The sequence below is a fragment of the Apodemus sylvaticus genome, chromosome 8 (assembly GCF_947179515.1).
Source record: "Apodemus sylvaticus chromosome 8, mApoSyl1.1, whole genome shotgun sequence".
Taxonomy (NCBI): domain Eukaryota; kingdom Metazoa; phylum Chordata; class Mammalia; order Rodentia; family Muridae; genus Apodemus; species Apodemus sylvaticus.
Genome location: NC_067479.1, coordinates 76123238 through 76138566, shown reverse-complemented (window position 1 = coordinate 76138566; position 15329 = coordinate 76123238).

Here is a 15329-nt window from a genome sequence, read left to right as displayed (position 1 = left end):
AACCACAATGACCAACCCAGCAAGATTGGGTTCAATAGTGTGGTACTTCATCTAAAGGTTAACCTGCTGGACTTTGGGCCTGGGCTGGTGTGGTTCTGTAAACCTTGTCAACTACTGTGGTGCTTGAGGAAAACCCACTGCTGCTGCCCTCTTAAAACACTAAAATTCCGAACAGCATTCTAAATACCTATGCATATACACAAGTCTGTCTGACACACACACACACTCACACACTCACTCAAACAGACCATTAAAGAAGCTTCTCTTCAGAGCAGATGGAGGCCACTATAGTGATCCACAACTGATCTAAATATCTCCATTGCTGAAACAAAAAATATCTTTTATTCGTGTCTCCACTGATGGAAGGAAAGCTTACCATTTTACTCAATTGATAGATACTGACCTGTCAGATGCATACACAAGTGTTTATTTATTCAGCTAGTCAATCAAATCCAAAGATATTTTAGTCATATTTGGTAGATGAAAGTCTTCAGACTTTGCTTAATTTTTGTCTTCAGCCAAGAAATTGTAAATAGAGGCTTTTTTTAAGTTTTGGTTTTTGTTTGTTTGTTTGTTTTTTAAGTAGGGCTCACCCTAGAACTAGGCTGGTCTTATATTCTTGGTAAATCCCACCTCTCCTTAAAGGCCTGAGATACCATGCTGGACTCTAGGTTCTGATACTTTTAGACACAGTTTTTCCAGATTAGTTTCTACCATCAGGTAGGTTTCAAATAGGAACCCCAACACTCCCCAACAGATACTTGAAAAAATAAGGAATCTCCAGACACAAAGTTAGAAAGGAGTTCCAGCTCCGCAGACAACAGGCCAGTTTGCTGCTCTTGCTGATTTGCTACACAGACTCTCAACTTAATCAGGTTAGGTTTCATTATTTGGGCCCTGGTTATATATAACTCCCCAAATCTGTCCTTTTGTGTTACCTCCATCTTCACTAAAGTTGTGTTTTATGATAACTTACATCTGGTTGAGGCTATACAAAAAAAGGTAAAAGTAGAACTGGGCACATATCTCAGTGGTGGAACACTTGCCTACCACACATTATGCCCTGGATTTCAATCCTAGTATCATTCCCAGCACCAAAACAATGTAGGGAGAAAAGAACCCATACTCTGAAGGGTCAAAGTAGGATAGATGAGTGTATGTATGTATATATATATATATATATGTGTGTGTGTGTGTGTGTGTGTGTGTATGTATGTATGTACATATGTGTGTATATATATATACATATATATATGAATGGTTTATGTATCTATTATTCGTTCATTTATTCATTTGTTATTTTAGCCTCTAGGTGATGTTTTTGTTATAGGTCAAACATAGGGATGTAGACTAGAAATCAAATGAAGTAAATGGTAGTCAATAGGTTGGATATTTTCTGACAGTATGTGAAGTACTGAAGGAAGTACATGACGATGGATGAATTCCCCAGTACACACTTTTACATCTTTTTGTGCTGTGTCTTGTGACAGGATCTCTCTCTGTGACCCAGGCTCTACCAGAACTAATGATTCTGCTACTGCAAGCCTCTGAATGCTTTGATTACAGACTTGAGACAGGATACCCATTTTAGATACAGACACTACCCTCTTTAAACCTCTTTCAGTCTTAGATCTGGGAAACAGTTCAGAGAAGAACTGTTTATCTTGGAAAATAGTCTTGGAATTCTTTTCTTAAAACAAAAGATTGCCAGGTGGTGGTGGTGCACACCTTTAATCCCAGCACTCTGGAAGGCAGAGGTAGGTGGATTCTGAGTTCGAGGCCAGCCTGGTCTACAGAGTGAGTTCCAGGAGAGCCAGGGCTATCCAGAGAAACCCTGTCTCGGAAAAAACCAAATCCAAAATAGCAAAACAAATAATAAAAAGATTATTTTAAAAATTGCATTCATTGTTTGTTTGTTCATTTTTGAGACAGGGTCTTACTTTGTAGCTCTGGCTGCCCTGAAGCTCACTATATCAGGCTGGCCTCAAGCTCACAGATATTCACCTGCCTCTGCCTCCCAGTTGGTGGGATCAAAGACATATATCACTACACTTAGCCTGTGTGTGTGTGTGTGTGTGTGTGTGTGTGTGTGTGTGAGACCTCACTTGTGTGGAGGTCAGTGGACAACTACTTTTGGGAATTGGTTTTCTTCTACCACGTGGGTCTTGGTGATTGAACACATATTGTTAAGTTTAACAACAAGCACCTTTACTCTCTGAGATATCAAGCCAACCCCCTATGTATTTATTATTATACATGAGTTTATGTGCACCAAATGTATACAGGATCCTGCTGAGACCAGAGGAGGGTATTAGAGTACCTTAAACTGGCAGCTTCAAAGTGCTGTGTGGATGCTGGGAGTGGAACTTAGGTCCTCTGTAAGAACAAATATTCGTTACTGCTGAAACATCTCTTCAGCCTTTCTATAATCCCTGAGTGCCAAGACTTTCTTGGAAGGACCCACTACTTAGTCTGAAGGTGGAGTAATCACTACCTGTCTTAAACAATAAACTCATTGGGAGGGATTCCTAGTAGCCAGGTCTTTTATTGTTGCCAAGACTCACAGAGGGAGAAGCTCAGATGGGATGGATATATAATAGCAACTTGTGGAACAAAGGAAATCCCATATTTGATAGACATTAGAAGGGAGGGGTCTCTGAGATAGGAGAGGAGTTCTGCATTTAGCAGAGTGGGGAAGATACTACACTAGATAGAAGGTCACTACTTAGAAAGTTAATCCTGAGCCGGGTAGTGGTGGCACACGCCTGTAATCCCAGCACTTGGGAGGCAGAGGCAGGCAGATTTCTGAGTTCGAGGCCAGCCTGGTCTACAGAGTAAGCTCCAGGACAGCCAGGGCTACACAGAGAAACCCTGTCTCTAAAAAACCAAATTCAAAAAAAACCAAAAAAAAAAAAAGTTAATCTTGTTATCCCACCATACCTCTGGGGCTGCTAACATAGCAGACTAGTAGTTTAGGAGAGATATTAGAAGGATATAGGGAGGTTGCTTACAGTTCTGGGCAGAGAGCACCCTAGGAAAATTCAGATTAATAAAGTTTGTCATCTCCTCAAGTGAGAATATGGTTTGGTAGTGATCAGATATGACAAGTCCAGAAAACAAAGTAAATTGTGAGAAAGACCATAAAGATGGTAGAAAACATATCAACATAAAGGAATAGGTCTTCTGGATGGATAGCTATCTAGATAGATAGAAAGATAGACAGATCATATACATACACATTTAATTTGCTTACATGTCTGTCAGTGTACTACTTTCCTGCCTATTGCCTGCAGACGCCAGAAGAGGACACCAGACCCTCTGTAACTGGATTAGAGATGGTTGTTGAATCCAGCTTCTCTGGAAGAGTATCAAGTGTTCTAACTGCTGAGCCATCTACCCAGCTCTGCTTTTAGAGGTCTTTAGTCACCTAATAAGTGACAGACACTACCCACCCCACCCCCAACCAGTGACATAGTCTCTTGATTCTGTGATGTTCTCTGAGTGGTTCTTTGATCATCTCACTTGGGCTTCCCATGAACACACAGAAGATCTCTGGAAACAGCTCATTGGCCAGAGATGGCTTCATTCATATAGGCGATCATTTTGAGTGTCAGGTTGCCCTGGCTCCTTTGGAGCATGGTGCTGCAGATGATAGTGGAAGAGTTATGAGTAAAGGAGAAGCTACCAGGCATCACCACGCTACAGCACGAGCACCATCCTCTTTACTATATTCTAGTGTTCATAGTAATGCATGGTGCCTGTCTACACTCACTGTAATAAGTTAGACTCCTTACCCTAGCCCTCTCAGTGTTTTTGAGACAGCGTCTTACTATGTAGGCCAGATTGATCTTGAATTCTTCATGATCTTCCAGTCTTAGCTTCTCCAGCGGTGGGATCACAGGTATGCACCAACACATCTAGAGAGACCCTAATGATGAGAGCTGTTGTAATTTTTTTTTTTTTACTTTTTAAAAAAAAGATTATTTTATTTATTTATTTATTTATTAATTATATGTAAGCACACTGTAGCTGTCTCCAGACACAGCAGAAAAGGGCATCGGATCTCATTATGGATAGTTGTGAGCCACCTTGTGGTTGCTGGGATTTGAACTCAGGACCCCCAGAAGAGCAGTCAGTGCTCTTAACCACTGAGCTGTCTTCCTTTCCCTCTCCTTTCCTAGCCTCCTTGCCCATCTCTTCTCCTTTTCTGTCTCCTTAGAGACCAAGTTCGTGGCATTATGCATGCTAGGCAACTGCTCTGTAGTGCTCTACCCTCACCACTACCTCAGCCATACCCAGCGGCTGTGTTTTACTATATGTTCAACAATCAGTGCCTCTACAGTAACTTAATGTACATGTACTCTTTGTGATAGAGACACCTTGAGAAGCTTACACTCAGGATAGGGGAACAAAATAATGTAAACATTGGCAGATAAAATGTCAGCACTAGCAATCTTTTATTGTGTGAAAAAAATCAATGCTAGAAAGTCATGATACAACATATATGCTTCCTAATAAATAACAATGGAAGGCAAGTATAAGAAGAGGAGAAGGCTGGAGATCTAGTTCATTTGGTATTATGAACAAAGCTATGGGTTCAAACCCCAGCACTGCATACATTGGATATGGTGCTGCATACCCAGCGTTCAGGTAGGATGAGAAGGAGCAGAACTTCCAGTTCATTTTCACCCACATAGAAAGTTTGGCTCCATGAGAGTCAAATGATTACAACAAAAGTAATTTCATGTGGGCTGGAGAGATGGCTCAGAGATTAAGAGCACTGATTACTCTTCCAGAGTTCCTGAGTTCAATTCCCAGCAACCATCTGTAATGGGATCTGATGCCCTTCTCTGGTGTGTCTGAAGACAGCTCCAGTGTACTCATAAAATCAAATAAAGCTTAAAAATGAGTTCACATATATCTAATCAGGCTACCAAAGAATTTTTTAAGTTTTTAAAATTTAGTCTTAGATATATTTATATTATTTTTGTATGTTTTGCTTACATGTATGTGCATCAAGTGCATGCCTGGTGCCAAGGTGGTAGGAAGAGGGCATTGGATCCTCTGGAATTGGAGTTGAGGATGGTGGTGAGGTACCATGTGGGTGCTGTGGATAGAACTCAGGTCCTCTGTAAGAAAAATGAGTGCTTTTAACTGCTGAACTATCTCCTCAGTCCTAGAAATCTTTAAAAAATATAAAAAAAATAATTGAGTGAAGCACAGTGGTGCCACATACCTTTAATCCTGCATTTAGCAAGCAGAGGCAGGTAGATCTCTGAGTTCCAGTCCAGTCTGATATACATTGTGAGGCACTGTCTCAATGAATAAATAAATAAAAACAAATAAATAAGTTATATTATCATGCATGCGTAACTTTAAATTGATTTATCTTCAGTAAGTCAACAGGCAGAGAAATGCAAAAATATTTCTTTCTTAAAACAGTTAATAAGAGCTCCTTTCTTCTGTGCTCCCTTTAATCCAGGAGTTCAAGGTCATTCTCTGCTATATTTAGCAAATTTATGGCCAGCACCAGAAACATTGTCTCAAAACAAGAAAATCCCCAAATTACAGTATATCAGACTTTCTAAGTATTCATTTTCCATATTGTTTTGAAGACTTGAAATCCAAGGTTAAGGGGCTAAAGGGTTTATTTTCCTTTTTTCTTTCTTTTAATTTTATTTTATTTGTGTGTACATGTCCATGTATGCGTGGGTCTATGCCACCTGTGTGCAGGTGCCCTCTGAGGCCAGAGGAGAGGGCATGGAATCCCCTGGAGCTAGAGTTATAGAAGGTTGTGAAGCCAACGGACATGGATGCAGGGAACTAAATTCAAGTCCTTTGGGAAAGCATCAAGTGCTCTTCATCACTGAGCCATCTCTCCAGTCCCCAGGTTTCCCCTGTTTTACAACAAACTTATGTTATTATGTATGAGAAACTTGAAACTGAGTTATCTTCACTAAGTCAATAGGTAGAGACATGAAAAAAAACTAATGATATTTGTAAGTTGCTCACAGTTAATGAAGTTCCTTCTCCTAGACTTGAAGTCTACAAGTAGCCTTTTGTCTGTTTTCCTGGTGTCTCTTTCTCTTCTTACAAGAGCACAGCCCTTATTTCATTATAGCTCTGTTTTAAATAATGAAGATTCATTTCAGGACAGCCAGGGCTACACAGAAAAACCCTGTCTTGAAAAAACAAAAACCAAAAAATAAAAATTAAAAAATGATTAATGAAGATTCTTTCCAGGTACAGTAGAGCGATTGACTTAAGTCTGATTTCAAGAAATGTGGTCCTTTAATAATGCCAGATACTCACAGCAGTGGCCAGGGAGGAAGCTGGGATAGGAGATATACTAGCAAACTGAATAACAAAGTCCTTATATTTATAGACTTTAGAGGAAAGAGGTATCTGAATGTAGAAGAGAAGGGTTTCCAGGATTAGCAGATGTGAGAAGGACTAGACTAGTAGTTTTCAACCTCCCTAATGCTGCAACCTTTAACACAGTTCCCCGTGCTGTGGTGAGCCCCCACTCCACCATAAAATTATTTTTGTTGCTATTTTGTAACTGTAATTTTACTACAGTTATGAATCATAATGTAAGTGTCTTGTGTTTTCTGATGGTCTTAGGCGGCCCCTGTGAAGGGCTATTCAACATCCCAGTGAAGTCACAACCCACAGGTTGAGAACCACTGAGCAGGCTTAACTATAGAGCAGTAATTTAGGAAGCTGGTTCTGTTCCACCTGACCTTGGGACTGTTACATGCTAAGAGTTTAGCAACTTACAGAAAGTACTAGGTAGGATATGGGGTGCCTTAGTCATTGTGCCAAAGTGCTCTTCAGATCCCCAACTCCTTCCAGCTTTGCTGACTACAACATACTTCTCTCTCTTGGTCTGATTTCCACACCAGTCCACCACTCTTGGGAGGTATCCCATGACTCTGGTGTCTGCAACATCTTAGGTTCTCCAACATAATCTAGTCTTCACATTCATAGCTTCAGACAATGGCCTTTCTGGGCATCCATGCAGGGACATCCCTAATGTATGCCTGGCCTCAGCAGCTTTTCTTAGCTTCAGGGGGAGATTACATAAACCCTTTTTGTATCCTTGACTCTAAAGCCAGATCCATGTGACTGAAGCTACCAAGTTCTTCTGCTTCGTGGGGCTGGAACTCGCCCTCCTTGCTTAATTGTGTTTGCATCAGCTTTAAGTTACTGATGGCTTCCATTACTGTTTAAATTTTTCTGTAGTTCTTTTTCCACAAGTTGAAAGCTTATCTGGGTGGGGTCTTCCCTGAAGTCACAATTCCTTTCATTACATATAAGATAAGGCTTTTCTGTAACCTTTTTATCTCCTTGAGCACAGGACTTGGCTCTGTTACTCTTCTCGGTGCTCCTTTTCTCTTCAGGCTATACGTCGTGTATTTCTTTGTCCAGCTTTGTTGTGGTAAAATCTCCAACCCAAATATACCCCCAGCAAGGAAAACACAACTCAAATAATATGAATACAAGCTGTTCACCTAGATTGGGCAGATTTCGCACTGCACTACCATCTTTCCTGTCTGTGAGACCCTTTATAACTTGCAGTGTCTCCAAGCCATGTGCTTCTGCTTCTCCTCTCTCCCTCTCCCAAAACTTTCTTCTCCTCTGGCTTTCTCTCCTTCTCACTCAAAACCTTCTCCTCCTCCTGCCCCATCCCCGGGGCTGCAGCCTATCTTTATAAATTAAGGCGGGAAGCAGGTTTACAGAAAATCACCTGAGTGCTGACTCATTCCTTGTTGGAAGCCCCTCAGGGGAGAACGGAATTAGCATGAAATAGAATTAGCCCCAGGGCTGTCCACAGCACAGCTTGTTCCTGTTCCTTTTCATTATAGATCTAAAAACCCCGTGACAGAGTCAAAACTATGTGGTCTTGAAATCCCTTCTGCCAACAGCATTAATCCAAACTCTGTAACTTAGTCTCAGACAGATTTTTAAGGATGAGGTAAAAAAGCAGCCACATTCCTTCCCAAAATATCACAAGAATGGCACAAGAATATCACTTACTAATATTCTCCCCCTGTGGAACTTATTAAGCTGGGCATCATAGCTGACTTTGCTCTTAGCACCGCTCTCTTCCAGTCCCATTAAGCTCAAAGCATCCGACTGGGGCAGTAGAGCGTGCCAGGGAACTTGATACCTCATACCTGAGGATAGTGGGTGTTTCATCTACTCCTGACTAGATTACTGGCCTAGAACACTTGACCACAATTTCCCCACAAAGAAGATGACCACTAGTCAAGTAACATAGAACACCGAGTTCTACATGCTAATGGTGTATGTAGATGGGCCCTGAGGTTTTAGACAATAAGCTTCCCTTCCTGAACATTCCTTCCTGCAGAGGGTATTTAAGCTCTGGTCCACCCTGAAGTTTTATGCATCTATCTTCTACTGCCAAAAACCTGTATGGACAAGCAAGAACCTCTGTGGTAGGAAGCCTTCGCCATACAGAGCCACACCTCTTAACTATCCTGCAGAAAGCCCTCTGTGCTCCCAGTCACTCACAGCTAAGCTAAACCAGAGTGTCCCCCACCCCACCCCGTTCCCTGGGCCCCCAGCTCATCACAGGGCAGCAAGGGCCCCGTCTATTCCTGACTCCTTGTGGTTTCCAGCTGCAGCTGGATGCCTGGGCATTCGGGAACCCCAGCTCTGCCCTCAGCCTGTGCTGTTTTCACCCAAGCTGGGGTCTCCATTTTAGGCTGTGTTCTCCCAACCCCCAAGCAGTGTTTCCAGCTTCCTGCAAGCCTAGCACCTGATGGCGGCATAGGGTGAAGTGCAGCATAGAGCTTTGCATTTCATCTACTCAAATGGAACTCAAAACCACATCCAACCACTTTCCTGATCCAATATCTCAAAGTCCATATTCCATCAACCACAGCATGGTTAGACCTGTGACAGCAAGGCACCACTTCTGGTACCAACCTCTGTCTTAGTCAGGGTTCTACTGCTGAACAGACACCATGACCAATGCATATCTTATAAAAGAAAGTTTTTGATTGGAAGCTTGCTTACAGTTTCACACATTTAAGTTTATTAACATCAAGGCAATTAACATCAAGGCAGGGAGCCTGGCAGTATCCAGGTGTGGTGTTGGAGAGCTACATCTTGAGAGAGAGAGAGAGAGAGAGAGAGAGAGAGAGAGAGAGAGAGAGAGAGAGAGAGAGAGATGTCATGGGCTTAACAAGGGCTTTTGAAAACTCAAAACCCATTGGACAATAGTGGCACTCGCCTTTAATCCCAGCACTCGGGAGGCAGAGGCTGGCAGATTTCTGAGTTCGAGGCCAGCCTGGTCTACAGAGTGAGTTCCAGGACAGCCAGGGCTACACAGAGAAACCCTGTTTCGGAAAAAAACAAAACAAAACAAAAAACAACAAAAACACCAAAAAACAAACAAACAAAAAACCCACCACAACAACAAAAAACTCAAAATCCACACCCAGGGATATACTTCCTCCAGCAAGACCACACCCCCCAATTCTTCTAATCCACTCCTGGCTGACTAAGCATTCAAATATATGAGCCTACTCAAACCATCACATCAGGTGTGGCTGATCCCTTCAATAAAGGATCCTTCTTGATCAAATACCTCTCCCTCCTTATGATGTTATTTTGTTAGTGCAGTTTATAAAGTGTTTGTTGCAGTTTTCTTCTTAATCCAGCTAGCTCCCAAATAATTGAGTCTGGACTATTATATTTATTTAATAAGCTTTAAGAGCACAACTACTGAGCAGTATTGCTCAATTTTGATCCTCTAAATTAATTTGGCTACCTCCCATAAAACCCAGTTCATACTTGCATTTTAGTACTGATCCAGGTGGTTTTTTGTTTTTTTGTTTTTGGTTTTTGGTTTTTTGAAACAGGGTTTCTCTGTGTAGCCCTGGCTGTCCTGGAACTCACTCTATAAACCAGGTTGGCCTCAAACTCAGAAACCTGGCCGCCTCTGCCTCCCAAGTGCTGGGATTAAAGGCTTGTGCCACCACCGCCAGGCAATCTAGGTATTTTTTTTAACGGTTTCTCTTGAACTCTCTTCTTGTGGGCTAATCCCCACTTCCTCTCTCCGCCAGCCCGGGCTGGGAGGAAGTCCTGCCCTATTCTCTTCTCTGCTCAGTCATTGGCTGACCAGCTTTTATTGACAAATCAGAGACTAAATGGGGAGCAATGCTTACACAATAGTGAGGCAGGAAATACTTAGGATAAAGATTACTACCAGATATAGGGTCATAGAAATCAGCATTTAAGCAATACATGGATAATCTTTACACAATGCACAATAACATTATGCCTATATTATTAAACTTAATTACTTCTTTAAAAGTATTATCCTGATGGTGCAGACCCGTACCTGAAAGGCTAAGGCAGGAGGATGACAAGTTTAAGAGTTGAATGGGCATCATAGTAAGTCGGTCTAAAGCCAGCATGGGTAACTTAGTGAAACTGTCTTAAAACAAAACAAAAAAATAACTCAGTAGTAGAGGGCTTGCCCAGCGTATACAGGACCTACGGTTCAATCTTCAGTAAGAGAGTGCCATCAACAATGGGCGCCATGGACTCCACTCTTTCTTCTCTGAGTTGACTCTTTATTGACTTCCCTTCCAGACTAAAGATTGCTTTTGAGGAGCTGGAGGGATGGCTAGTGATTAAGAGAGAGTGTGTACTGCTCTTGCAGAAGATTCAGGTTAGGTTCTCTGACCCACATGCAGCTAGCAACTAACTGCCTGTAACTCTGCCTCCACGGGATCTAACACCCCTGGTTTCCATAAGCATTTGTGTACACTTCCTCCCAACAAACACATACATGTGAAGCTAAAATACGTATTTTGGAGACGGGGGTCTCTCTACGTAGCCCTGGATGTCCTGGAACTCTATGAAGATAAGGCTAGCCTCACAGTGATCCACCTGCCTCTGCTCATAGAATATCTAGATTAGGGTGAATGCCACCATGCCCCACATAAAATAACTATTTAAGACATGACTGTCATAATATGCAGAGTGAATTAGTTCAGGTTGGCTAGGGTGGGATAGAGCAGGAATTTCTCTGAGCCTGCACTCCCTTGTGTTTCAGGTCTTGTGAATGTTAGTTCTTCCCGTTTTCTTTAAGTTGTCAGCCTCCCTTTCTGGAGCCATTCTTTGGGGTCAAAGACGTTAGATTATTTCTTCACATCTATCCAGTTCAGGCATTAAGTGAGGGAAAAATGGAGAAATGAAATAAAAGGCCAGGGGCTGGAGAGATGGCTCAGCGGTTAAGAGCATTGTCTGCTTTTCCAAAGATTCTGAGTTCAAATCCCAGCAACCACATGGTGGCTAAAACCATCTGTATGAGATCTGACTTCTTCTTCTGGTGTGTCTGAAGACAGCTACAGTGTACTTGCATGTAACAATGAAAGAAAGGAAGGAAGGAAGGAAAGAAAGAAAAGAAAGGAAGGAAAGAAAAGAAAGGAAAGAAAGAAAGAAAAGAAAGGAAGGAAAGAAAGAAAGAAAGAATGAAAGAAAGAAAGAAGGAAGGAAAGAAAAGAAAGAAAGAAAAGGCCAGGCAGTAGTAGTGCACACCTTTAATCCCAGCACTTGGGAGGCAGAGGCAGGTGGATTTCTGAGTTCAAGGCCAGCCTGGTCTACAAAGTGAGTTCTAGGACAGCCAGGGCTACACAGAGAAACCCTGTGTCAAAAAAGCAAGCAAGCAAACAAACAAACAAACAAATAAATAAAAACAAAAAAGAAATGAAATAAAACAACAAAAGTGATACCTTTAACAACAAAATAAACTAAAATATATCAATTTCAGTAATTGGAGAAGTATTGGTGGTAGTGAGCATAAATAATATTGCAAGTGGATAAAACTGTTTTTGTGGTCTACAAAGAATGAAACATAACATTTGAGAGAAGTATTAAACAAGTTTCTCACAAAAAGAATCTGGGGATTCTTTTCTTTTGAAATGGGGTCTCATATAGTTCAGGCTAGCTTTCAACCTGTTTGTAGCTGAGAATGACCTTCAATTTCTTTTTTTTTTTTTTTTTTTTTTTTTTTTTTTTAACAGAGCTGAGGACCGAACCCAGGGCCTTGCGCTTGCTAGGCAAGCGCTCTACCACTGAGCTAAATCCCCAACCCCATGACCTTCAATTTCTGAACCTTCTATTTTTATATTCCAAGTTCTAGGCTTACCCTAGTTTTATGTTGAGGACTGAGCCCAGGGCTTTGTGAACTAGACAGAAATTCTGTCGTTGAGTTAGAGCTCAGCCCTTGTGATTCTTCTACTTGGGTTTTTTGAGACAGGGTTTCTCTGTGTAGCTCTGGCTGTCCTGGAACTCACTTTGTAGACTAGGCTGGTCTTGAACTCAGAAATCTACCTGCCTTTACCTCCCAAGTGCTGGGATTAAAGGTGTGAGCTTCCACTCATGATTATGTTGTCATAATTTTATTAAATGCAAATAACCACATGGCTATTCTGAGTATTGTGGGATTCTAGATGATGCTGATAAACTCAATTTTCATTTTTCGTTGCATCTGATTTAAGGTTAGGTAGATATCAAAAGATAAAAAAGAAACAATAGGGGCTGGAGAGATGGTTCAGTGGTTAAGAGCACTGACTGCTCTTCCAGAGGTCCTGAGTTCAATTCCCAGCAACCACATAGTGGCTCATAATCACCTGTAATGGGATCTGATGCCTCCTTCTGGTGTGTCTGAAGACAGTCACAGTGTACTCATATACATAAAATAAGTAAATAATTCTAAAAACCCCAGGAAATAGTAACAGTCAACATTTATTGTGTGTTTATTATAATTATAGTGCCAGGTACTTAACAAAACACTTAACTATATTATATGATCCTTGTAGGAGTAGCAAAACCAAAAACCTCTAGTCATTTTCCAGATGAGAAAAATTTAGGCATAAAAATTTTATTGGGGATGGATGGCATAGTTGGTAGGCAAAGGGTAGAGGTAGCGATCTCATATGTAGGTAGTTTGTATTAGCACTACTGTTCATTTGTAGTATGGATTCAGGAATGAGGGTAGAGGTAGCGATCTCATATGTAGGTAGTTTGAATTAGTACTGCTGTTCATTTGTAGTATGGATTCAGGAATGAGGGTAGAGGTAGCGATCTCATATGTAGGTAGTTTGAATTAGTACTGCTGTTCATTTGTAGTATGGATTCAGGAATGAGGGTAGAGGTAGCGATCTCATATGTAGGTAGTTTGTATTAGCACTACTGTTCATTTGTAGTATGGATTCAGGAATGAGGTTACATCGAAGTGCCTGGGACTATGATTCTCAAATTCTATGTCATATTGGAGACTCCTCCAATACCATTATGTAAATGTAACGTTTGATCTCTAGCGGTAATTGTTGTCCTGGAGTCTTACTGCCTCAGTCTGCTAACCTAGGCCCAGCCCTGGCAGCTTCTAGCCTCCGTTCAGTCTAATCTAGGTCTAGAATGTTTTCAGCCTCTGAGACTTGCTGCTAAATAAGCTCACCCTTTTTTCTTCTTTCTGCTCTCTGGCTGGATAGTCAACTCAGCTGTTGTGGTTCAAACTCCTCTCCATGATAACCGATTCAATCTGGCTTCTCTGGGCTACTCCTGAATTGCTCTACTTGACCTCAAATTATCTCTGTCAATGTATTCTAATCTTCTGGCTCCTTCCCATTCTCTGGCTCCTTCTATCTTCCCCTGTGTCTAGTTTGTTCTCTCTCTGAACCCTGTCTCTGTACAAACTGTTCCAGTAAAACTGCCTCCTCTCTCTCTCTCTCTCAATGCTCTGTTCCTCAAGTAGATTCCTTTTCCCATCTCTTCTCAGGAGAGTTGGGAATATCCTATTCTGTCAAATCTTTTCTCTGATTCAGCACTCTGTCTACTCAATCAGAAGTCACTTGCAAACATGGGTGCTTCCTTCTACAAACTAACTTTACCTTTATTGTTTGAGATTAAAGGTATTCACTGTATTCCAGTCAGAGGGATTAAAGGTATGTGCTAAGGCAGAACCACACCACAATTAGAAATAGCTTTATTCAGTAAGTAACACAACCTCAGTGTGTTCACAATGTGATCAAATATCCTGCAACATTTCCCCTTTTCAACTAAGCTGAAAATTGTACATAGTTTAACTTTTTATGGTAGAAACAATTATCAATCCCATAATCTTAACAATGTGGATGTCCTTATGTCGATCCCTTGATGAGACGGCCCTTCATAACTGCAGTCCTAACCATCTGTCTTCAGCAAAAGTCTACCTCAGCATCAAGGCTCTCAGTCTGCCAGTCTGATGAAACTGTCCTTCTTCAGCTGGTTTGTTGAGCTGTCTCTGTACAGGAGGGATCTGTTTTTTGCATCATCTGCATTGCTGTCTTTCCCTGTCTCTTCCTTGAATCCTACCTTTCATATGGAAGCTTCTCTTGTTCACATCTGATCTTTAGGAATTTTGGCTCTTCCCCAATATAAGACATTCCCTGAATTCCATTCTGATATTAAAACATCTTTAAAGTATACAGGTTGATCTAATTCAACAGTTTTTCTACACCACTAGGTAATTAAATATTTTTTAAATCTATGTATTTTAGATTCAAATTATTTATTTATTTGAGATAGACTCTTACTTTGTAGCCTAAGCTGTCCTCAAACTTCTGGGTTCCAATGATTCTTTTGCCTCAGCCTTCCCAGTAGCTAGAATTCAAGCCAGTGCCAACATTCTGCATATGCATACACACACATATACACACACTCTCACACACATTCACTCATACACACATTCACACACTCACACACTCACATATGGCAGTGTTGAAGGGTGTCATGCATGCTAGGAAAGCACTCTAGTCTTTGGACTATACTCTCAGATCCAAAATACTTTTTCTTTTTTTTGGGGGGGGGGTGTTGGATTTGGTTTTTTTGAGTCAGGGTTTCTCTGTATAGCCGTGGCTGTCCTGGAACTCACTGTGTAGACCAGACTGGCTTCGAACTCAGAAATCCGCCTGCTTCTGCCTCCCAGAGTGCTGGGATTACGCGTGTGCGCCACCACTGCCCGGCTCCAAAATACTTTTAAATATCAAAAAAGGCACACAATATTGACAGTTCTTTATGCTATATAAATTATTAGCTTGAAACAATCATAGTTTGAACATTAGAACATATAACATGTTCTTAAGAACATGATGTTCTAATGATGACATACCTTTACAAGGCTGTTTATAGAAGATCCTGCTGCTAAAAGGTAAATGCTGCTCAAACTCAGCATGGAACAAGAAATGGAGTAGTTGTTTAGGGTTGTAATGTTTGGGAAACTGTGTGGTCCCAAGAAGTTCACATAC